A 23,321-nucleotide genomic window follows, 5' to 3' on the forward strand; every position below is an offset into this window, starting at 1 on the left:
TTTATACTGAGGATTAAGCTGCTGGCGTGTCCCCTGCTGGCGTTTCCACTTCAAAGAGCTGCGGCTGTGGATTGCAAAGCCTTTGAAAGTGGCCTCACCGCACAAAGTCCTGAGCATTAAATGAGGTCTTAAAAAAAAAAATAAAAGCACAACAAGGTAAAAAGAAAAAAATGCTGGCTTTCTAAACACTTCAGTGTAGCTATTTTCAAAGGCTTTCATGCCTTGCTCGCTGTGGCAAAGAAAATCTCCTTTTTTTTTTTTTTTTTGGCATTTCCCTATCCTTCAAAATGATGGAAATAAAGCAATCCAGACTGGAAGCATGCCCCAGGATTAGCAGAGGGGAACTGAAATACACAAGGGACCTGAAAAAGTACCCATGAAGCAAAAAAAAAAAAAAAAAAAAAAAAAAAGTTTTTAAATGCATGTTCTACCGCTCCAGGACAGCGGCGCACCGTGTTGCCGGCACATGTTTAGCATCTCAATAAGGACTGCAGCACTGCAAGCGGTAGCACAAGCGGCCCACACACAACTGTCCTCTGGCACAGAAACCTCGCGACAGAGAAAGGTCTGCTCAAAACCACCGTCACTGCCAAGCTCCTGTTCGCCTTGCAGCTCCCCGCCTCGCTCCTTGGGCCGCAGAGAGCAATTCTTCGTCCCCGCTTTGCGATGGCGTTTGGCCAGCAGCCCACCTTCACCGGCTTGGGGACCTCCTGCCTTGGAGCCCCAGACCCTCCTTTTGGGCTGTGGGTGGAGGGAGGCAAGGTAGGAAAATCAATATTGCTCTTCGCAGAGCAGTAAGAGGCAGGGAAAATGTGCTACCAGTGAATGCAGCTGCCAGGGAAATCCCATAATTGTAATGGCAACCTTTTAAATAAATAAAATGCAAGGCTCTGCTGAAGTCCTGAATCATTAACTGGGCACCCACGTACACATGTGCCAGCTACCGATGTGGGATGGGAAGGATAGCCATAGGTGTCTGTTTACAAACGAGCACAGTTGTAGGAGTGAAATATTTATGTAGCTGCTGATAACAGCACCAAAAAAAACACACCTAAAAAGGGAGAATGAGTAAGGAAACAAAAAATGGACTAAAACTCGGCTTTGGTATTCTACAGGGCAGTCACTTCCCCCACCTCAATGTCAAGCAGAGTCTCCTACTGATTGCTGCCAGCTGAATGCGTTAAAAGCAGAAAACCAACACACTTCAATTCATTTACTGAAAATCATATTCCAAGCTCCTGAAAGTAAGTGGAAAACTTATCTAGCCACTTTCCAATTTAAGGTTAGTTTTAGACTAAGTTCCAGACACTGCCCAAAATAAATGCTGTATAAAATACTTGCCGTAAAATAAAAAATCACAACAGATTCAGGAAATGGGGGGGGGGTGCGATTCAAGACTTTTGATATACACACCTGAAGCTTGAAAACAGCATTTGAAAAAGGATAAAAATCCTCAGTTTCTGAAGAAAAAAAAATCAGCCTGGATAGGAGAGAACCTGAGATGGAGGTGAAAAAAATATTTGCTAGGCCTATCTCATAAAAATGATCACACCCAATAAACATTGAAAATTTGCCTTCAGAATCCTCAAAAAGTGGGAAAAAAAGGCACTTCAGAGTCTGAGCTTCCTTACATAAAACTCTAGAGGGAAAACACATCTGTATTTTTCCTTACCTGTATTCTCTAATTCTTCCTATTGTTCAAAGTGCTGTACTCTCTGCAGGAGGAAAGATTTTACCACCATATGAACCTTCCTACCACTCATGTCTCTGCTTACAAGTTCAAAAATGTGCACTACCCAGACATTCTTCAAATGGCATGCATCATCCACTCAGAAATGTCTAAAAATTATTGATCTAATGTAGATAAAAGAGTAATAGACTCTGATATAAGCCATCTGTTCCTACTTGATTGATTTCTTCATCCAAGAACCACACCAGTAAAACCCTCCTGTCTCATTATGTATTTCTTTGTATTTCAAAAATCACAACAACGGAAGATGAGAATTTAATGCGTATTACACGTTTGTTTGCATACATCTACATATAAAAATAGGAGGGAAGGAAAAAAACGTGCACGTCTCTTTCATTTACCAGAAGTATAGCTGAGCTCTAAATTGTCAGGTTCACGGTGTCACAAGCCCACCAGACCCTTTGCCAGACTTACACCTCCAGGAATCCTACAGGTGTTCTGTAACAGCAGCCAGCTGAACACTGGCATCTCTCAACAGCCTTAGTAACAAGCACTAGCACAAAAAGCCCTCTGCGTACTTTGCATTAGTTACAAGGATTTTTACATTTAATCTCCTGGTGAGTACACTCTTGAATTTTCAGTCCCAAACTTTCCTTTTTTAGCATGCCCAAAATACTGAACTAAAAATTTTATCTACCTTATTATAGATACAGATACACACACATACATGGGGAGATTAAGACATTGGCAAATTCTAAGAAGATGATGCGTCATTTCTTTCTCCTCAAGCATCTTCTACCCCAAACAGAGCTGAAAAGTTTGTTTTTAAAAGGAGACTTTGGGCTCCACACATCAATAACCAACAACTGTCACTGCATAATCTGTAAGATTAGTTTAATAAGTCAGGCAGATAATACTACTATTATTTGAACTAGTTTTCACCACTGACACCCTCTTAAAATGAGTTTTATTTTCCTCAGGCTATCATTTCAGCCTTTACAGACAAGTTACATAGCACTAGTTCACACTAGTTAACCATAACGCATTATGCTAAACACAACATATCAAATTAGCTTCGCAACCAAAGGCTGGAAACTGGTTTTAAAAAGCAAACATACTAATAAATTCTAAAGCAAGAGATTATATTCTCTTTTGCTAGGATTTTGTAAAGAGCTATGTGTTTTTACTCTCAAAGAAAGTAGAAAGTCATTGAGCTTTAAAAAAAAGCATTTCTTCTCTGAAAGATAAAAAGAGTCCTTAAAGTCAAAGAAATTTCCAGTAACTCTGGAGAACAAGATATCATTAATAGCTGTTATTTGAAATTTAAACCTTAGCAATGTGTCTCACTAATGATTTAAGAAATAAAACCATATGTGGAATTACTAATGAGGAATTTCATTTGAACACTAAGTCTTTTTCTCATCTCTCAGTACTATAAAAAGTGAACATTTTACAGAGCTTTTTACAAATAAACACAGTGCAGCTTATTCCTGACATACTTGCGAGCAACAGAGAATAACATTCATCCACAGCTGAGATGACTTACCAGACCTGAGTGCCTGAAATCCTATATAATATTAGTAGCTATTTTTCTTGCTCAGAAAAAAATATTTTTGGCATATGGTTATTTTAGAGTTTTGTAAAATACTTGCTTACAAGTGAAGAACTTGATCTCCCTTTATAAACAATCTGTAGTCACACCCTATACTTCAGGACTAGTAAGCCACTAGTAAATACTATCTTAGGAAAATGAAAAAACTAATTTAATACTGAGTAATTTATACCCTGAAAAAAAGACAGACTGAACACAGTAAGATATTACTGCACAAATAGCTCTGATGAAATCCACAGAGAAATTAAGCAGAAAAGATATTAAATGAGAAGAGGTACCAGAATCTGGCCCAAAATAATTTTATTACCAACTATTTACATAAGAACATAAATTCAGAGTATTTATTACCATCTCTGCCCTCCAAGATGAAAACACACCATAAAAAAAACATACCTTGAACAGGCAAGATTTTTCTTTAAATCCCTTTGTTGACTGATTGTGTATTGCACCTGGCTGTTGTTACAAGCTGTTTGATTGAGTGATAAATGCAAGTTTTCACTTTGGCAGTTAGACATAAGAATGATAATTCTATATAGTGCCATCTCAAAGATAAAAAAAAAAAACAGCCACTTAAATCATCTGAAAAAGGCAGTCTCGAAAAATGAGGCTGAAAATTTTTCTGTGTAAAAGCTGTGCATGAAAATAGTTTTATTTGCAAAAGTAAAAAAAACCTCATACGTCATAACATGAATAAGATTATTTGACTTCTAATTATCAATCTTTGCTTCACATGCGTAGCATACTGTGTACACAAACACTACATTTGAACATTCACAGCAACAGCGAAATGTACATATCCATACTCCATTAATAATAAAGTTCTACTTCCTGACCTATGTTTCTCTTGTTAGCAGCTTGAAATCCTCAGAAGACACACGAGGTTGCTATAACTTAGAAGAGCATGGTGTTTGTAAATTACTGATTCATAAACTGAAGATGTGCCAACATCCCAGCTCCAGGTCTTCAGCAAGCATTTAGCCAGGTAACAAGGAATTCGAATCAACCTCCTCAGAACAAAGTCAGCTGTGAGGAGCTGGGTGACGACATCAGAAGTTTTGAGCCCATGTCCTGTACCTCTCCTTGAAAAGGTGGGGGATGAATGGGGTGGGACAAGGGGGACACTTGGTCTAGCAGGACCTATTTAATGCAAGCCTTTAAAAATTAGCTTAAATTGAAAGGTTTCTTCTTCTTTTTTTTTTTTTTTTAAACACCATTTAAAGTTTTCTGCTCAGTAAAAGGTTCATTTACCTTATTTCTTCTTGGGGACATTGATCGTCAGTCCTCCTTAGCTCACACACTTGATTTTTTTTTACCCACATCTTATCTGAATACAAATATTTATATATAGTGTTCAAGGGTATTATTGTTTCACCAACTGTTAATCTTCATAAAGAAGCTTTTCTTTTATTTTTTAAACTTTGTTATGTGTTATGATGATATTGCTATCAACACAGCTGAAGACAGCATGGTAATTTGGGTAGCTAATTGGGTGGGATCCTGACTGGTACTGAGCGCCATCAGTGCATATGGCAGTCTAAGAAAGTTGAGGAGGTTTTAGCACGTCACAGGATGAGGCAATGTCCTCAGACCCTTCCAGCAATACAATGGTAAAGTTTGCTTCCAACACCTAACAAGTAATAACAATGAATAATAATTCTATCCTTCCAAAATTTTACGGACTTCTGCCTAAATAATCCTTTTTCTTCTCTCCAAAGCACTTAACATAAATCTTCTCCATTGCTTCCTGAGGCTCCTCCTCAGCAAGAAAGTTGATGCGTCTCAGCAGTGAAATCACTGCTGCGAAAGCCAGCCTGCTCATTAAATTATTCTGCTGGCTGTGTGTTCTCTCATTAAAAATGCATAAAGATCAGATAATTGCAGTACATATTATTAACCTTGTTTTCCTTGTTTTCACGTAAAGGTCCTGTTTTGTTGCCGAGACAAAGACCTGGAAATGGCAGGGGAAATGCTCGACTGAACTACAATACGAGAAACTCTAACAGCTTGCCTTCGGGAACACAAGGAATCACTGCGCAGTCTAAAATGCCTAGACTTTTGTAATGGAGTAAAATACTGTAATCTCTCCGTGCAGCTCCTTCAAGCCCCAGGCAGACCATCCTGGCTTTAGTTAAAGCCTCCGATAGGGAATTATTTATAAGAGCCATTCTAATTCACATAAATCTTCAAACATATCTGCTATAAACTTCGCAGATTTCCAGGTTGACTCATTCTCTTTATTAGAGCTGGCAAGCACTGCCAGGCGGCAGCCCAGCTAAAAATCCAATTAGGGTGCCGTACTTCTGAAACACACTGACCTATTTCTTTATTTTTGCTCGCGTTATTTTTAATACGCATATACTCACAGTCTATTTCTGAAAAGAGCTGCTTATGTTGTGACTGAACTCCCCTGGAAAACAAGTTAGCATAAAATCCGCATACTGCGCCCCGACAGCAGGTATTCACCGGAGAAAGCTTGTTTCCCCGACTCCCCCAGGCAACACATACGGTATGCAGCACACTGCAGCAAACTCTTTAAACATTCAATAAAAGACAATGATCCTCCTACCTTGTTCAGCTCTGTCTATTCAGCACATTTCCAACGGGAACAGAAACCTCTGCCACCAACAAACAGCCGCACCTTTCCCGTTCCATCATTGCGATGGATAATTTTCACACAAAACGCTTAGCACTCCCCCCACCCCCCGCCTTTTTTTTTTTTTTTTTTTTTTTTTTTGGCTCTCGGGAAGCCCCGTGCCTTATCGGGGGATTTTTCCCTCAGATGATGAAGCAAAGACACAGCCTGAACTCTGTTGCCGAAGGACCGCAGCCCTTCCTCCTCCCAGAGCCCTCCCAGCATATGGCAGCCAATCACACCCCGCATCGTCAGGCCTGCCGCCCTCGCACCGACTGCATCGGGGTGATTGACACAGCAACACAGCGCTTCCAACGTGTCAAAACAACGCGTCCATACGGATGAACCGGGAATCTCCCTCGCCCGGGAGAGGAGTTCTGCTGGCGAGGAGGTAAAGCGATCCCCTCCATGAAACACCACATGCGGCAAACGCAAGCGACTCCCTTCCCCTCCATCGCCGCGACAGCTCGGCGATGTTTCTGCACGAGGGTTTTAGGAGCTTTTGCTGGGCATAAACAGCACTGGTGAAATCGTAGAACTGCAGCGATGCCGTTTTGTTTGTAAAGGTTTGCCGTGCATCTCAAGGCAAATAATCCGCCCCTTATTTTAACGTGCAGCCAACACGCACTCCGATTCGGACTGTGATGCTCTCGTTTTAATTCTGCACGCCCCTACTGTGCAGTGTTTGCATTTAACAGCGACATACACACAATCACTTTCATAATATTTGAGACCAATTGTCATGGACCACAGATATGGGATGCTCCTCGACAAAGACACGATCTATCTGATGACGTTTTAATACCCTTGGCAGAAAAAACACATAAGCAGCCCCCAAACTGTGGTACACGCTCACAACTGATGTTCGTTAGCATTGAGGTTCAGGCGTAAGGACTATGAAACCAGTTGCCATTTTCAAACCAAACTGTGGGCAGATCGATACACTCGTTACACAAGGTCTGCTGTCAGTCAATTTGCTCACAATTTTTGCTGGAGTTTTAAATAAGAGAGCAAGGCAGCAAAGGATTATCGAACAAGAGTTGCAATTAAGAAAAAAATACAAAAATGAGCTTAACCAGAAAGTCAATCTTTATCCAGAAGGGGATGAAGATTGCAGTGCAATACTACTTTAGACAGCAGTTTATGCAATTCAATCCATTATATAAAAATGTGTAAAATCTATTTAAATTCCACTAAAACTTTAAAAATATGAATAGACAAGAGGAAAACAAAGCCCTCATTCAACCAGCAGTTCCGTCCCAAGGTCCCATTGTTTCCTATCGCCTGTTTTGCATATTAGAAATGACGCTTTCCAAAATCCATTACCCTGTCATCCTGCAAGCAAACACTCTCCTTCGGGCTTCATCACCTCCCATCCAATTTATTAGGGTCTCCCCCTCCCTGGCACCAGCACCACCCCCTGGCTCAGCCCCCTGGCCCACTGCCACCGGTGTCCCCACCGTCTGACCGTGACGCACTCCTCTCCTCCGTCCCTTCGCAGCTCCCCCTCCTTCAAGTTCAAGTTTCTGCTGGCTCCAGCCTAGGAGACTCCTACAAGGCAGCCCTCCCTCTCTGCTGAATCACCCCTTCCATTCCGTGCTTTTAACAACAACAAAAAACCCTAAATAATTGGTACTGAAGAGTCTCAGAAGAACCCCAGAGACGGGTCATACGGCTGGCCTGCTCCATCTATTATCGAGGTGGCCTGGTGCATCTCGTTGGTATTTTCCACGTTCCTCTGATTCTGTCAAACTCAAACTGCCTGTGTTAAAATTTTCCATGCTGGACATCTGCTGCAGGATTTATTTATTTGTCTGCCAAAACGCAGTTTGCCCATTTCTGAGACAGGCTAGACAAAAACACGTTGCTCTGCCGTTCTCACAACCGACTGAACTGGGGAACTCTGCTCCCCCCACTCGCCCTTGACAGGGCTGTCTTGAAATTTGGCACAGTGCTGATCCCTCACTTTATTATTTACTTTGTTATTTATTTACTTTAATTTTTAAAGGCTATTCTTATGAAAATAAGAATAGCTATTTTGCTATTCTTATGAAAACACCTTTGTATCACACAGAGCTCTAGGACCTACCAGAATTCAGCTGATACACCTTCCTATTTTTCTTTTTGAGCTCTGCAACGTAAATCACAGAAAATGTTCTGCAGCAAGCATCCACCACCTCCTCCGTACGTGGCTGGAAAGGCACCAACCCCACAGTGCGACTGAGCATGTAATGGGCTCAAGTTACAGGAGATTAGCAGGATTTCCCCTGTAACTGCTGCTCCCATCTGCCAAAGACCAGACATTGGAAGTGACAGCAGGAAGACAACCTCGCCTGTTGCTTTCGTGACCCTTCGGCTGATGCCCCACGGATGTGCAGGAGACAGACTCTTCATACAGCACCACAGTAGGGTGTGAGAAAGGTCAAGGGGACCAAAACATGGCACGAAGCTGGGCAGGAGAGGAGAGGTCTCAATTAGAGGAAGGGGAGGAAGAGAAGCAAGAGCCAGAGCCTGGGAATCCTGGGTCTGGTTGAGCAAAAGGTTAAAACAAGGAAGCAGAGTGTCTCAGCAGGATGAGGAGCTGGAGAGAGCAGCCAGCACAGGGAACCAGCGGATCCAGCATGGCCAGGAGCCGAGAGATGTTACCAAGGGAAGGACAAAAGACTGATGAAGCCCAGTGGCCCCACAGCACCACATAGGGTCCAAGGATGAGGATGTGCAGCGCAGACACCACCATTCTGCCCACACAGGGGCTAGCCCTGCGCTGTGGAAAGGCAGGCCAGCCATGTTGCTCAGCTTGGTGCCAGCACCCTGTCCCCTGCCCTCTCCTGTCCAGCAGGACACACAGCCACGGTCCCCCTTTCTCAATGAACCAACGTGGCAACACACATCAAGAACTTTGGTGGGGGGTTAGTTTGCTTCTGAGAAGGAAACTTCCAAATTACTTCAAAAAAAAAAAAAAAGAAAAAAAAAAAGAAAGAAATAACTAAATCCAGACGAGTTACCAGCACAAAGCCCAGAAGCACTGGGCTTCACCACTGCCTGCACAGCTTTATTTCAGCGGCACTGCTCCACAGCACAGACACGTTGACCATGCCACCGTTTCCAAGTGTGGGACAGGCTGTGCTATAGGAACAAACCAGGCCCACGCTGAGCAACAGCTCTGAGCAAGAGACAGGCTGAGGGAGCTGAGGTTGTTCAGCCTGGAGAAGAGATCCGGGAAGACCTTACAGCGGCCTTCCAGTACCTAAAGAAGCCTACAGGAAAGCTGGAGAGGGACTCTTTGTCAGGGAGTCTGGCAACGGGTCAAGGGGGAATGGCTTTAAACTAAAAGAGGGTAGATTTAGATTAGATTTCAGAAGAAATTCTTCACTCAGAGGGTGTTGAGGCAGTAACACAGGCTGTACAGAGAAGCAGTGGATGCCCCACCCCTGGAGGTGCTCAAGGCCAGGCTGGATGGGGCTTTGGGCAACCTGGTCTGGTGGGAGGTGTCCCTGCCCATGGCAGGGGGGTTGGGACTAGATGGTCTTTAAGATCCCTTCCAACCCAAACCATTCTGTGGTGATCCTCTTAAATTATGTAAGCAAAACCAGCAGCTACGTGCTCACATGGTTCCTCGTACAGATGATTATATTTTAGTTCCTCCCTTGTCAAATTATCAGAATCCTCTCAAATCATTAAGGTGTGCTGAAAATAAATGGTCGTATGTGTCAGCCCCTCAGCTAAGCCCCATCAAAAAGCTCAAGAGAAAATACATAATCTTCCTAAAAAAAATGGTGTTTGAGTAGCATGCAGCAAGTAAGGCATGAGTTCATGGACTGAAGGAAAAAAAATATACTTAAAAATACCTGCTCTGTACATTAAGCAAGGAGTTCCAGAGTGACTGATCTGAAGTTGAGATGTGCCCATCCAATCATGCATTTTCCACATTAGTTACAAAGAAAAAGGACAGGATTTCATTTTTCAGGCCTCCTTATACATTCTACTATATATTCAATTGCAATATGACAAAATCTTACAGAAGCAGAGAAACTCAGATGTCAAACTGAGAGAAGAAAAACAAATAAAGGTACATTCTGAACACAGAAATGCCATCTGCTCTGTTTGAGAGCTTCCTGTAATTAATGATTCAAGGTAAAAACACTGCTGAAGGTGAGTCTTACACACAATTTTCTGAAGGTTGTAGATATAACTTTTGCAGAAAATTGGACAACTTTGGAAGTAATAATGTAGCAGTAAACTGGAATGAGCAAAACGTACATTTTTCTTTTTGCCTTCTTTACTCTTGAACGATAGCTATTAGATCTAATCCTTGAAACAACAAAACTTCTTGATTTAAACAGAGTTATGCAAGTATGGACTATAGATATCACTAGCATTTAAAGCGCCAAGCAACTTACATGATATTGAGTACAGCAGAAAGATGATTTTCAGCCCTGCATAAATGACCTATGGCAACAGTGACATTTCGGTAAGTTCAGCAATGGGGAAAAGAACTTCAAAACTATTTCTTGTGTCAGTAATAGACTCTTCCCCTAGTAACTTCCCACAACTGCTACTACCAGCAAAATTCAAGCTATGGTCTGAATGACAGCAGAAAGAAAATTCAAGGCAGCTGCCAAGAGTTTAAATCTAGACACCTAGACCTATTCATGCACAATGCTACTGATGCCAGCCTTTGCAAAATCCCTCACTATTTCTGAGATAGTGGGGCTGAAGCGATGGTAGAAATCCTTCTAAGTTACAAAAATAAGATCTCCAGCACTGCCAAAATTCAAGTTACTGACCACAATTAGGCATGATGTTCTGAAAGGATGCTGCTAGATCCAATTTGTTTTTTAAAAATGTGCTTATAAGAACTGTAAGTCCGGGATTTCAAATGCTTTAACTTTCTAGTACCTAGACATCCCAACTTCCTCCTAATCTAGAAAACCTTGAAATTGATCAAACACAGACAAGAAAACAGACTGTTCTAGTTTCACCATCTATGCCGAGAGAAATATGAAACAGAAAGACAGAAGCAAGCACTTTAATTCAAAGTCAGAAGTTAGGATTCACCTTACCAAACCTGAGGTGACTTCTGGTGGCCTTCTCAATCTCCTCTCTCCACCCACTGGTTGCTCAGGGAATTTAAGACATGTCTGTATTATGAGATCCAAATGCATGGGTTCAGGCTCGCACCCTGCCTGCATCCTGACTTTATTTTGGGATGACACCACATCCCCATCAGGAAGAAAATTGAGTATGCATGCACCCTTCCTTCTCACGGTGGTTGCAGTTGGGACGGGTAATGAACATGCCAGCCAGAAGAAGCTGCAGCACACTCCAACCAGGTTTTATAGCTGAACATTTGAGACATGTATCCTGGGTGCACCGCAGAGCCGAGCTGCCTCTGGATGTAGCCTTATGTGCTTAGCTTGAAATATATGTGGCCAAATATAAACAACCACATCTCAATGAGTCACCCTACTCCCCCTCTCTCTTTATAGTCACTAGAGAGAAATAGGCATTTGTAGGCTGTGATTCATCTTAACCCAAAGTAGATATTCTAAGAGATTCTTCCATATCCTAAAAATGTCTTTCTATTGATTACCTGAGATGGCCACCCTTCTATTAAGTCCTTTGTTAAACATATAAAAGGTGAGATCTTACTATAGAAGAATCTTTATCAGAACTTAAGAATTTAGCCTCTTAAGATACATTGCTGGATAGTACCTTTCATTTTCAAATTAACTTAAAGTAACTAAAGACATAAGCATATAGTTTAAGAACACATTTTCACAATGCACAGTTACAGCTTTGGTGTAAATCCTCAGCTTGCTATAAGCATGTTCCAGTCATGTTGCTATATAAGCTACATAAGCTTGTTCTCTAAGCTACGCCGAATATGTTCCAGTTTTTTTTTCCCTGACTGAACATCAGTCCTTGAACACCCTCACGCTTTCTTCCTCTGAACAACTGACTGACACCAAATTAACCTAAGAGGAGTCAGACTAGGTTCTTCTTTCTGATTTTCTCTTTGGTTTTCAGGGGAGGATTTTAGGAGAGGGAAGACTGGTAAAACAACTGACTTCTTGCTGGCTTTATCTGTATAAGCTAGGAAATACACACTGGCAAAATAATAAGTCAGGTAAAATAAACTGTCAAATGACCTTCATTAACTAGCTCTTAGAATGTAGTCTTACACAAAAGTTTCATCAGAAACATTCATGACAGCTAAAAAAGCTGTTTGCAGTTATCTGAAACACCGAATCACAGAAGCATTAAAACAGTAACATCAAAATGGTAGTCACCCAAACTCTGATATCTAGTGCCTTCTTAGACTTCCTAGGGAGTTCCTGTCGGGCTACAGTGGCAACTGCTGAAAGACTGAGCCATTGGTATGGCCTGGGTTGTATCTGCCAGCCCTATGCAGATATCTCAGACATAAAATGGTCCTGTGTCATTTTTGATGCCATATATTTAGGTATCTAAACCCATCCAAAAACGTACACAATATCCTCAATACACATCAGAACAGAACCTTCCAACTTTTTTAGCAACATGTCTAGTTAAGAAGAAATAAAAAGTCTTCTTTAAGTCTTCGGTATCCAGATGGAAACAATGCAAAGGTGTAAACCGCCGCTGTTCAGTACTACCTAAATTATCTTTAGTGAGACCACTGGGTATTGGGAAGTTCTTCCATTGCTGATAAAAACATGCTCCTTCCTCCTCAGATCCTTCCATGACTAATTTCCTCCATAGCTATTGTTCTGGCCTCAGATTTGGAGCAGCTCCCGTTCAAACCTACAACAGGAGGAAACCACTTGATAAATCACCTTGTCAGAGAACCTACTAACCTCATCCCAAAGTCACATGGACATAGGAAAAACCCCTTGTGCTTCAGGGAGCATAGGTGGAGGACACATACACTAAACTTCTGCCTCTTATCCTTAGAAGCTAGAATTTGCTGGCTTCCTGTAACAGCCAACCTACCAGGCTGTTAAAACAGGAACAAGATTTGTCCTTAAAGTTCCTAATTAACACAAATAATATTTCATATAATTACCTGAAAAAATTATTCTGATTACATTTTCTGCAGGTAAAACACGTATTTTTTAATCTTCTATGAAGCTGCAGTTATCAGCCTCTAACATAACCCAGATCCTGCTTATAATTCAAGTAATGGCTGCAAATTATAAATTTTCTGACCAGTGATGTAATGAGAACTCTTTAATTATCCTTTAAATCCAAGAGCTCTACTTTATTACTCCATTATAAACCCAAGGGGAAAAAGATGCCACTGAAACTAAGCTGCATTTTGATTATCCCCATCTTCAATTAGTACAAAAATAATTCAACTCACTCTAATTGGTTAAAATTATTCTATTGTTTTTGCACCCTACTGCGACGTAGGTGCAAAATATCCCATTGCTATTTAGCAGGTGACGCTAGCTGCCATTTCCCTACAAGCTGCCACTTAACAGCATGAGTCCGTAGGGTAGATGCTCAGGGGCATGCAGCAAAATCAGCAAGCAATCTCCACTGTAAGCAGAGAAAATAAGCTCCAGGGGACTTCAGAGAGAATGAGAAGCAATTGAATAATTTTTGTTTTATAAAATCGGTAAGAGCAGGATTGAATCCCTCACCCTTTTACAGCAATTAATGACCCGCACACGTAAGAGTAGAGGACTCCATGTAATTAACAAAGCATTACTTTGGCAAGGAGGATACGCCTGGAGTATGTAAGTACAGGGTTTTATTTCTTTCTGTGAAGTATGGATGACAGGTAGGAGAAAGCTATGCCAAGCATACTAGTCTTTTGGTTAGCAGGCAGCTCTGTTTTGTGAAGTCTATGAGTTTGTGTTCACATAGGCAAGCTTTTCTTTAAACATCAGAATTACATGCATTCAAACAGTAATGAGTTTTACATCAAATTTCAATTTTCACCTCAAAAAAGGTTCATTTGTTTCAGCTTGCTGTATGGTTACTGTGAAGCACCAAGAATGCTTTCATTTGTATAATGTTTTAAAACATTACATGTGGTTCTTTGCCCGGTTATTCTGCCACATAACACTATATAAATATACATGATCATGGACCTTCATTTTTTCTGATGTCACATTAAGCTAACAGAAACCAAGAAAATAAATAGCTGTATACAGAGGAAGAAACAAGAATTGCTTTCACTCAGGAAAAATAAGCAAACAAGGAGTAATGAAGGGCAAGAAACAAGGTCCTCTAGCAGAAGCACTAGGTGTGGGATAAAATGGCATCCAAAAGCCTAATCTCTGGTGACAGTATGGCTCCAGCAGCATACTTCCAGATTTAATCCCACCACCTCAAAAATGAAGTAAATTGCAGAAAGAATGCCTCAAAATCAAAATGCACACACTATTTCATTCACTAGAGGTCCACAGACAGAAAGGAGAGTTTATTTGTAGGGAAAACTCTGTAAGTGGATAGCATCCAGCTTTCTAACGCTGTGCACTTTACTGCTTCAGTATCTTACTCTGACTCTCTTCTCTTCCTCTCTCAGAAAAAATAAAATAAAAAATTGACAGAGCCATTCATTTGGCTATTCCCCCTAGTACCAACTCGAATAACGATTAAATATTAGCACTAATACATATTAGTAGAGGCAAAATAAGATTAGAAGGTATCTCGTCTGCTGCCTTCAGCTTATAGGGAGTACTAGGTAAAGGGGACTGCAGAGGAAAAGTGCAGGATGAAGATTATGTAGATCCTTTGCTGCAGTCGGTATACAGTCTTATGAACTTAAGATCTTAAGGCCAGTTTCACCACAGTCCACCTGTCCTCTCTGTGATCGCTATGGCACCTCATCATGTGAAGCCAGCTTTGGCAGGCCCATGACTTGGGGTTTGTCTGTTCAGGCAGTATTAACCACATAAGGATTTCCGCCCTCCTATCTGGGCTGGGTGAGAAAAAAGAAGCCTATTGAGGGGGGTTACCTACTCTAGCCTCCAACTAAAAACAAAACCAACACCACCAGCAGACCAGTTCAGCTGTTGCACTGTCTCGATGAGTCCTGAGAAGCTCTGGGGACAGGTATTGGCCTCTCTGGAGGACCTGCCACAGTGCTGCACTATCCTCCCAATGTCCAATCTGAATCTACAAAGCAAAAACATGTTGCCATTGCCCTTCACTGTCATCAGGCTCTACTTAGGAGAGGTTTAGCTTTAATATCTTCATAATCATATCCTTGAGTAGCTGAGCTACTACTATTGAGCAGCTACTGAGTTGTCCTTTGGCCTTGTTATCCAACTTAAACCCCGCAGCTCCCTCAGCCCAGGCCCCCGTTCATAATGGTAGCACCATACTGGATCTAGACACGGCAACAGCTCTTCGTCTGAGCTGGACGTAGCACCTTGGACAAAAGCAGTGAAGGTATGCTCAGTTCCCAGTGGGTGAACTACAGAAACGTTAGCTTTATCTCTTTCATAGGATCATTAAGGTTGGAAAAGACCTTCAAGATCATCTGGTCCTTTACTTTTGGCAGCATATACAAGGGAATACCACTCAAGTGTTTTTTGCATTTGCTTCTTTTGATTCTTCTTTGAACTGCTGGCAGAAGGATAGGTTGAAAGCCCTGGTTCCTGCACAGAAAGGTCCACAGAATTTTGGGCCCTGCTATTTCTGTCCTCTCAGATATTGTATGTATTGAGCGCACTTCCATTTTACAAAGATATCTACCACCAAGCCACACTATCTCATCAAAACCCTTCCAGCTACTGAAAGACAACTGAACAACAAAGAAGTGAAGTTATTAGTGCTTACTTTCTAGATGAATCCTTTATACATCCTTCAGAAACCAAGACTTGATGCAGACATTGCTAGTTATGGCCATGTCCAAACATTTCTTTCTGAGACACCATAACCTGAAGTGTATTGACAGCTCTAAAAAAATCCTTTAAGAATATCCCATTTTTTCAGTCTACTCCTTTTTTCAGTCTTTTATGCGGAAAGCAACAAATAATTACAACCCCTTGACAAAATTCTGCAGATGTAAACAAATCAGAACTACAGCAGTTTTAATCATTCCTCCAGTTCAGAAAACTCATTGTCTCAACCCCCAAAGCCTTGTGCACAGCATCCCACAAACTGACATCATCCCTGTTTCCAGTTTGTTTCCAGACTTCCTCCATTAGGGACTCGGCAGCAGCAGGGACCAGCCCTAGCAGGATTGGCACCACTGGTACGGCTGCAAGAAAAAGGGCTTCAATCATCTCTGAAATTTTTAAAGAAGCATGAGGTAAGCTCTCTAGAAAGCGAGACAATGCCGTGCTAATCCTCCTGTCAGCCCTCGGGCCATCATCACAATTCAGACTACCAAACCACCCTGCTGCCTCATGAGGGAGGAGTACTGAGCTCCACCCAGCTCTGGCCTCCAGTTATTGCCATGCCATTAGTCAAGAGGCTGTTTTACAGCTCAGAAAGCGTATTGATTTTTCTTCCCCCTTCCTCTAATTCATGGCAGTAAGGACAGGTTATGTCAAGAAAATGTCGGACTGAAGCCACTCACAATACCTCGCTCTGCTGGATTGTGCCCTAATCATACCATCACAGATATTAAGCCCTCACCTTTCATGTCCACGCTCACCACTGCTTGCACAGGATGCATTGCCAGGTCTAACCATTCCCAAAATTCATCAGTTTGTAGCTCCAGAAAGAATACCAGGGTAACCACACTTCTCCTGTGGCATCTAGCAATCCATATGACAGAGTCCACTACCATGGACTAAAAAAGTATAAACTGGAATAGACGGTTCAAGAAATTTGGAAAAGAGCCATAGAAATCAGATATCTTCTAAAAGCTGTAAGTAGCACGAGAAATACGGTCCACCACAAACAGGAAGCAAAGAGCATAAAGCATTATGAAATTAAGTGAATGAATTGAGTAACATAAGACCTATCTCTAACTGCCAACAGGCAATACAGATTCTCAAGAGTGAAATACCTGATCGGAATTGCATCACCCAAAGCTGTCTACAGGAGATCTAAATCCTACGTCTTTTTTTCCCCCTCATGATGCTAAGTCAAAGACTCAAGGCACAAGCAGATGGCAGGAAGCACTTTATTCACCTGTTCTGCAAATATGAAACCTAAGGTGTTTCTAGTAAGGCATTTTTATTATATTTCACTAATCTGGAAAGCTAAAGTTAACATTTATTCACTTAAAGGCTACAACAGATGAACAGATTTAGGAAGGCTAACGCTAATACCTTGTAATGGAAGGTAGCAAAATGTACCAGAATGGTAAATCTAGGGAATTTCAGCAAGTATATTGACAAGGCTAAACATGCTAAGTCTCCAGAATTCATCTTTTCATGTTTTGTATGAAAAGCCAATTTCTTCATGATTCCCTTGACACCTTCACAGGTCACCTCTGGTCCAACCTGCAGAGCTGGCTGTATTGTGGACCTGACAGAGAAGTTAAAGATTAAGAATATCACAACATTTTGGAAAACGCACCTCCTCATTCAAGCAAGTGGAAGAACTCCCAGTTAATCGGGAACTACAGAAAGCCATAGTAGAGCGAAGGCTGAAAAACTCCAAAATCTTGTACAGTTCACAAAATGCCAGCATGACAAGGGCTTGAGTGCTCAGGGAACTGTTAACTGGTGCCACGAGCATTGATCATAAAACACAGTCAAAACTCAATAACCATTGCTCCAGTAGCATACCCCAAAATCACCTTGATATTTTTTGACTATTTCTCATATACACACATAGGACAGAAGTTCCAGATTTTAGGAGAGCAAATAATGGCCAAGTAACCAATTCATCAAAGCTTATGCTAAGGCCATTGATGCTCAGAGCTTATAATGCCCATATAAACTTAGAGCACTGCAGGGAAATGTCCTACTTCATAAAAACCTTGTGCATGCTTTGAAACCCCTTTCAGCTAACAAGAACACACTTCACCCATACCCACTAACAGCTCACTCACAAACCAAGCTGAGTACATTTTGACATCCCTGTTCTTCAAAACATGTTTTCTTCCAAGACCTGTGAATTCAACCCACACTCTTTCCAGACTTAAACCATTAACAAAATACTCAGAAGTTCCCTTCCTCCTTGAAAATGTAAAAATCTTGCCACGCTCCTGAGCTAGTGCCACATCTCCCTTTCCTGAGAAAGGTCAGTAACAAAGCCAACTGTCAGCTCACCTAATTGAGCCTAAAGATATGGACCAGGGACTAAACTAAAGAGAGGGCACGGACCTTCCTGCACATCTAATGAGTTCCTATTGGAGGATATGCAGGTTCATATATACTCAGCCTCCCAGACCTCCTTCGGATTCCATCAGGCATGAAATATTTGTCACCAGAGGGTGGGGACACCTCACAAGAGTCCACAAAATATGATAAAGTCTGGGTCCTTTCTGAATAAGCTAGGAGCAACTGAAAAGAAGCAGCAATATAATTTGGTAGCAGTGGGAAACTGCTCCACCGGCCCTCAGCCTTCCCCAGTGGAGACCTACAAAACTCAATACTCTCCATGCTGCTTTCCAACATCAGCATCAAACCAGCAAGTGAACACGTCAGAAACAGTCTCTAGTTCTTCCAATATGGAGACAACAAGACCTATTTATCTTTCAGCACAAACAGCTGCGGCACTGTCAAAACGACCTGCTGCTGAGGAGCGGTTGAAGTTAAATTGAATTGAAGTTAAATCTAAACCTGGAATTCACCAGCGAGCAAAGGAAAACACTTGAGAGTCTGCAGCCACCTACAGACTCTGGTTTTGTTGCTTTAAGATACATGATCCCAACTGGTCATAGGTCAGAAGTATTTCTGGACTTTACACTGACATTATACTTTCATACTGAAACATTACTCAATGACAGCATTGCTGTCTCAGCTCTATCTAGGCAAAGAGTGACCTGTGCCTGCAATACACTGTAGCAGCTCATGAAGCCTTCCACTCTAGGAAATTTTATTACCCCATAACATGCTGTGTCTTTCCCCAGTAATACAGCTGCAGACCACCACAACTCTCATCCTCCTGTCTCCCAAACTGCATCCTCCCAGTGCTCAAAAACTGCCTTGCAGTCTTAAAGCACTCTGTGGCCTAGGCCCCGGACAGCAAAAGGGCTACCTCGGGCTCCACAGAAAAACAATCCCTGACAATAATTTCCTTCAGTCACCGAGCATGAGCCAAAAATGTCGGTCTGCAACTGCAAGACAGGGATAAACTATTGCATTATCCACCACTTCCAGCTCTTTGAGGATGCCTGCCCTTCCCTCATACCTGTATTTGTTTGAGCCATACCCGACTGCGTTTTTATTCCAAATTTAGTTGAGCGTTTCAGTATCACGTTTCTCTGAAGCTTTGAAGGTGTCAAACCCAGTTATCACAAATAATCCATCCGTAATGATCAAGACTGTGCAAAAAGCACAGGGGAGATATCAATAGTCTAAAAGGGAGATTATTTTTGTTTTTAAAGGTTTATTCACAAGAAATGAGTGACTAGAAAATGAGAAGTATTTTGATCAACACTTTTCCTGACTTTCACTTCAGTGACATTTTAATGAACACTTTCTAGCTACCTCTACTTACAAAAAGTTGCAAATGAATGTGGGAGAGTACTGACGAAAGGTAATAGAGGAAAAAAAAAAAAGAAAAAAGAAAGAAAATTTCATCAGGCATTTCAATTTATTGGATGCCTATAAAAAATGAATAATAACTCATGTGGGGAAAAGTTATCCAGCAAAGATTTGATTAGTAAAAGACATCTGGAAAGGAGTAATGACTAGACAGAAAGAGTTTGAAATATGATAGAGGGGCATGAGGAAAAATATACTGAGATTTGGAATCCAGTTAGGTTACTTTATAACTCTTCAAAGATGACGGTAGTGTGTTCACATGTGTCCTGAGTACTCACTCCAGCACCATAGAGCTACGAATAAATGGCCAGAACAAAAAAATGTAAAAGAGCAGTAACTGTGATAGTAGCACTGGATGGAGCCATCTGAAGTGAGGTTTCTACCCTGATAACAGACAGTATTAAAATACCTTATTCAATAACAGGTTTAATATGGTTCGTGGATCTTTGTTTCTGTTTTTATTGGCAGGTTAAACCAAATTCTGAAACCTTCTACTAATACCACAGTAAGACCTATGGGGGCCTATTAAAAATGGAAAAAAAAATAGAAGGTAGTATAAACAAGCAGACTGTTCATTCACCTAGCACAGCATCAGTTTCAGTAAGAACATGCCAAACCAAAATAAATTAGGCTCTATAATTTTACTCATCAGTGTAAGGAGTAAAAATAATCATAAAGCATTGCTGAGATTCCAAGAGCTACCCAGAGGATGCAAAAACATCCAACATCATCACGCAGCAAAAGGAATACCAATTTTGTATGCTTTTCCTTCTTCCTGCCATAAATTGTTACCAGAATTTTTTCCACTGCCTTGTAATTGAGCTTTCAAGCTAAGAAAAAAAGCAAGACTAGGAAGGTTCCCAAAGCCGGAGCAGTCACACATCACTGGTCCACCTCACATACCACTTTTGCTATGGTACGTGTACTACAGTTTGAGAATCCCTAGGCTAGAAGAAAAGGCAGTCTATTTGGTACTGCATACTACAATTCTAGAGACTACGCAACTAACAGAGAAGCTACAGACCAGATGTAGTAGACAAGATGAAAATTTCACCCACCAAGTGTTAACAGCAAGTAGACTTTATTTTTAATCTTCTTATGACAACTGTTATTCTGCAAAAGCCAAATTTAAGAAAATGATGCTCAAATGAAGATTTCAGCATCACAATCCCAAACAGACCAATGCCAAAGATTTGAGATTTTGGCAGGTCTACCAAGGTCTAAAAATAGGCTGTTTCTTCAGAGAGGGCCATAACTGATAACGGAGGTAAGTTTCAGAGGGAAAGCACGTTGGGGTGACACAAGCCATGTGGCCCACCCACGTATCTGCCCAGCACAGAGGGACGACTCCTCTGGTGACACAGGGAAACATATTCCAAATTTCACCTGCACATAGATGAGCTATAGCACGGGCCAGCAACACTGGCAAGACCCAAAGACTGGCTTGCCCCACCTTGGAGCTCCAGCCAGCATCTGATGAGCAGCACCAGCTGGCACCCCCAAAACCTCCACAGGATGGAAGGGAGAGGCTGCAGGGCTCTTCCCCGGCTTCACGTACCCTGTAAGAGCCTACAAAGCTGGCGTTACACAAAAGGGCCTTGTCCACAGTGGGAAGAACGGCATGCTTTCCAGGAGCAGTACCAGCTGTAGTGTGTGTATGCAAACAGCCTTAACACCCAGTGCATTGCAAGTTACACACTGGCATCGCTGAGGCAATTTTAAAATAAAAACAAACACATAGTCAAAAGACTGTATCAAAGAAGCTTCCCATCAGTCCTCCACAGTAACTTTAGAGTATTTCCCAAAAGAGTTTAAGCACGTATTTGGCCCTAAAGCCTACTACAGGCACATTTTTCACTCGTGTGCACACACTGGTATGTGCACGCAAGAAGGGAAAAGGCAGGACAGATGGCTAAATCTATGCATATTTACCAAGGTATGAACGCCACGTTAAAATGATAAGCACCGGGCCAAGTCACGTGCTTGAAATTAATCGCACTTCCGCTCCTGCCTGCAAGTCCACACTGCTTAAAAAACCTACAAGCCCGAACAAGGTACACTGGCGCGACACGCTCGCTTCAGCGCGCAAATCCCACGTGGCCGTCCTCCGTGGGGGAATTAAAGGCGACCGAGTTGCTCCTTGCTCCTGTTTCGAGCACGCATTCCTGCTGCCGGGCTCACCTCTGAGCAGAAATGCAAATAAGCCTGAGGGAAACAGAAAGGAAAGCGTCTCGGAACAGAAGCCCGTAGGCAACGATGTCATGGCTCGAAAAATATACGTGTGCGCGTATAGGTGCCGTGTGCGCCTATACGTGCCCATTCCTTGCGTGTGCGGGCTTTCTGCACGCCGCCGGCTGCGGGGAGGACACCCAGCGTGCGTGCCAAGCCCCTGGGGGGGCACGTTGGCCTCTCGCCCCATCGCCTTCACCGACACGGGTGGGTGCGTGGGTGGGTGGGAGGCTCGGGGCGCGTACCCCAGCACCCTGGAGGGGTTGTGTGTGTGCGGTGGGTGCCGCTCGGGGAAGGTGGCTCCGAGCCCCGCCATTGCAAAGTCACCCAAACTTGCTGCCGCGCGCCGAGCCCACGGACCCGGGTCCCACGGGGAACACGAGGGGGGGAAACTGCGGGCGTGGGAGGGGAGGGAGAGGAGGAGAAGGAGGAGGAGGAGAGGCCGGGCAGCGGCCGAGCCGAGCGCTCCCGGGGACATTGGCGACGTCCCCGGGAGAGGGGCTGCGGGGGGGGGGGGGGGGGGCGGAACCCCGCGGGGTGCGGGGCCGCCTTACCTCGGAGCGGGGCCGGGGAGCGGCCGCTTCTCCCAGCCGGGCGGCGGCGCGTCCACGCAGCGCCTCCTCGCCTCTCCCGCCGCGGCGGCGGCGGCGGCTGCTGCCGGAGGGGCGGCCCCGGCCCGCCCCGCACCGCCCCCCCGGCCCCAGCGCTTCCCCCACGGCCCGAGCGGGGCGGTGCGGGGCGGTGCGGACTGGGAAGGAGCTCGCCGGCCGCCTGGTCAACCCCTTGCTCCGGCAGGGCTTCCAGGGCAGGCTGACGGGAGCTGTGTGGGCTCCGCGGCCGCCTTGTCAACCCTTGCTCCAGCAAGGCTGCCTAGGCCCGCGTCCAGGTGGTTTCTGCAGATCCCCAAGGAGGAGACCCCACAGCCTCCCGTGGCAGCCTGTGTCAGTGCTCCGTCACAGCACAGAAGTGCTGCCTGGTGTTTAGGTATCCACACGCTACCACGCTATCTCAGCTGCCCCCTGCTCCAGATAGGACCCTCATATGAGGAGACCCATGATCTGTTCCCACACAGTCCCTGAGGAGGCTCTCTGGAAAGTCAGACAAGAAGGGGATAGTCATACACCTCCAGGAGCACCTCTCTAGTTGAATTTAAACTGTTGTAGCATCACATTGCAAGGGGAAAAAAAGTAAATCAGAAAGCATCTGCACTCCATTTCAACTAAATTCCTTTAATCTACCCCCGGGGTCTTTTGCAAGGATCGGTTATTGAATTTGCAGGCTTCTGTTCATACACAATGTGTTACATTTTGAGAAAGTCAGTAAACCTTTAGATTCATCCACTTCCTTTTTCCAGAGGCTGAAAAAGGAAGAAAAAGATTTTATTTTATTTTTAAAGTAATGAGCAGAGCAATGAATTAATATTTTAAGGCTAATTGGAGATCGGCTCTAACCAGTTTGTTCAAGGTGACCCCGTGAATAAAGGTGTTTGAGTAAAACCAATTAGGAAAAGTATGTTAATATCACTCTGCTTTGAAAGGGAAATACAAT

General features: G+C 43.1%; 1 protein-coding gene across 11 annotated transcripts in view; it reads right to left on the reverse strand.

Annotated features, from left to right (window-relative positions):
- The window catches only part of MBNL2 (muscleblind like splicing regulator 2), a 111,206-nt gene extending 88,790 nt beyond the window's left edge, over positions 1-22,416 (reverse strand). For 6 of the 11 annotated variants that reach the window (XM_040538534.1, XM_040538509.1, XM_040538517.1 and 3 more), the window contains exon 1: positions 5,869-6,119. The gene's annotated coding sequence lies outside the window, so the exon portion shown is untranslated. Of the gene's footprint in view, positions 1-5,868; positions 6,420-12,572; positions 12,721-22,327 lie in introns of those variants that run through there. The other 5 variants (XM_040538541.1, XM_040538527.1, XM_040538475.1 and 2 more) reach the window with 5 other exon arrangements.
- Positions 22,417-23,321: the final 905 nt, after the last annotated feature.

The sequence above is a fragment of the Cygnus olor genome, chromosome 1 (assembly GCF_009769625.2).
Source record: "Cygnus olor isolate bCygOlo1 chromosome 1, bCygOlo1.pri.v2, whole genome shotgun sequence".
Classification (NCBI taxonomy): Eukaryota; Metazoa; Chordata; class Aves; order Anseriformes; family Anatidae; genus Cygnus; species Cygnus olor.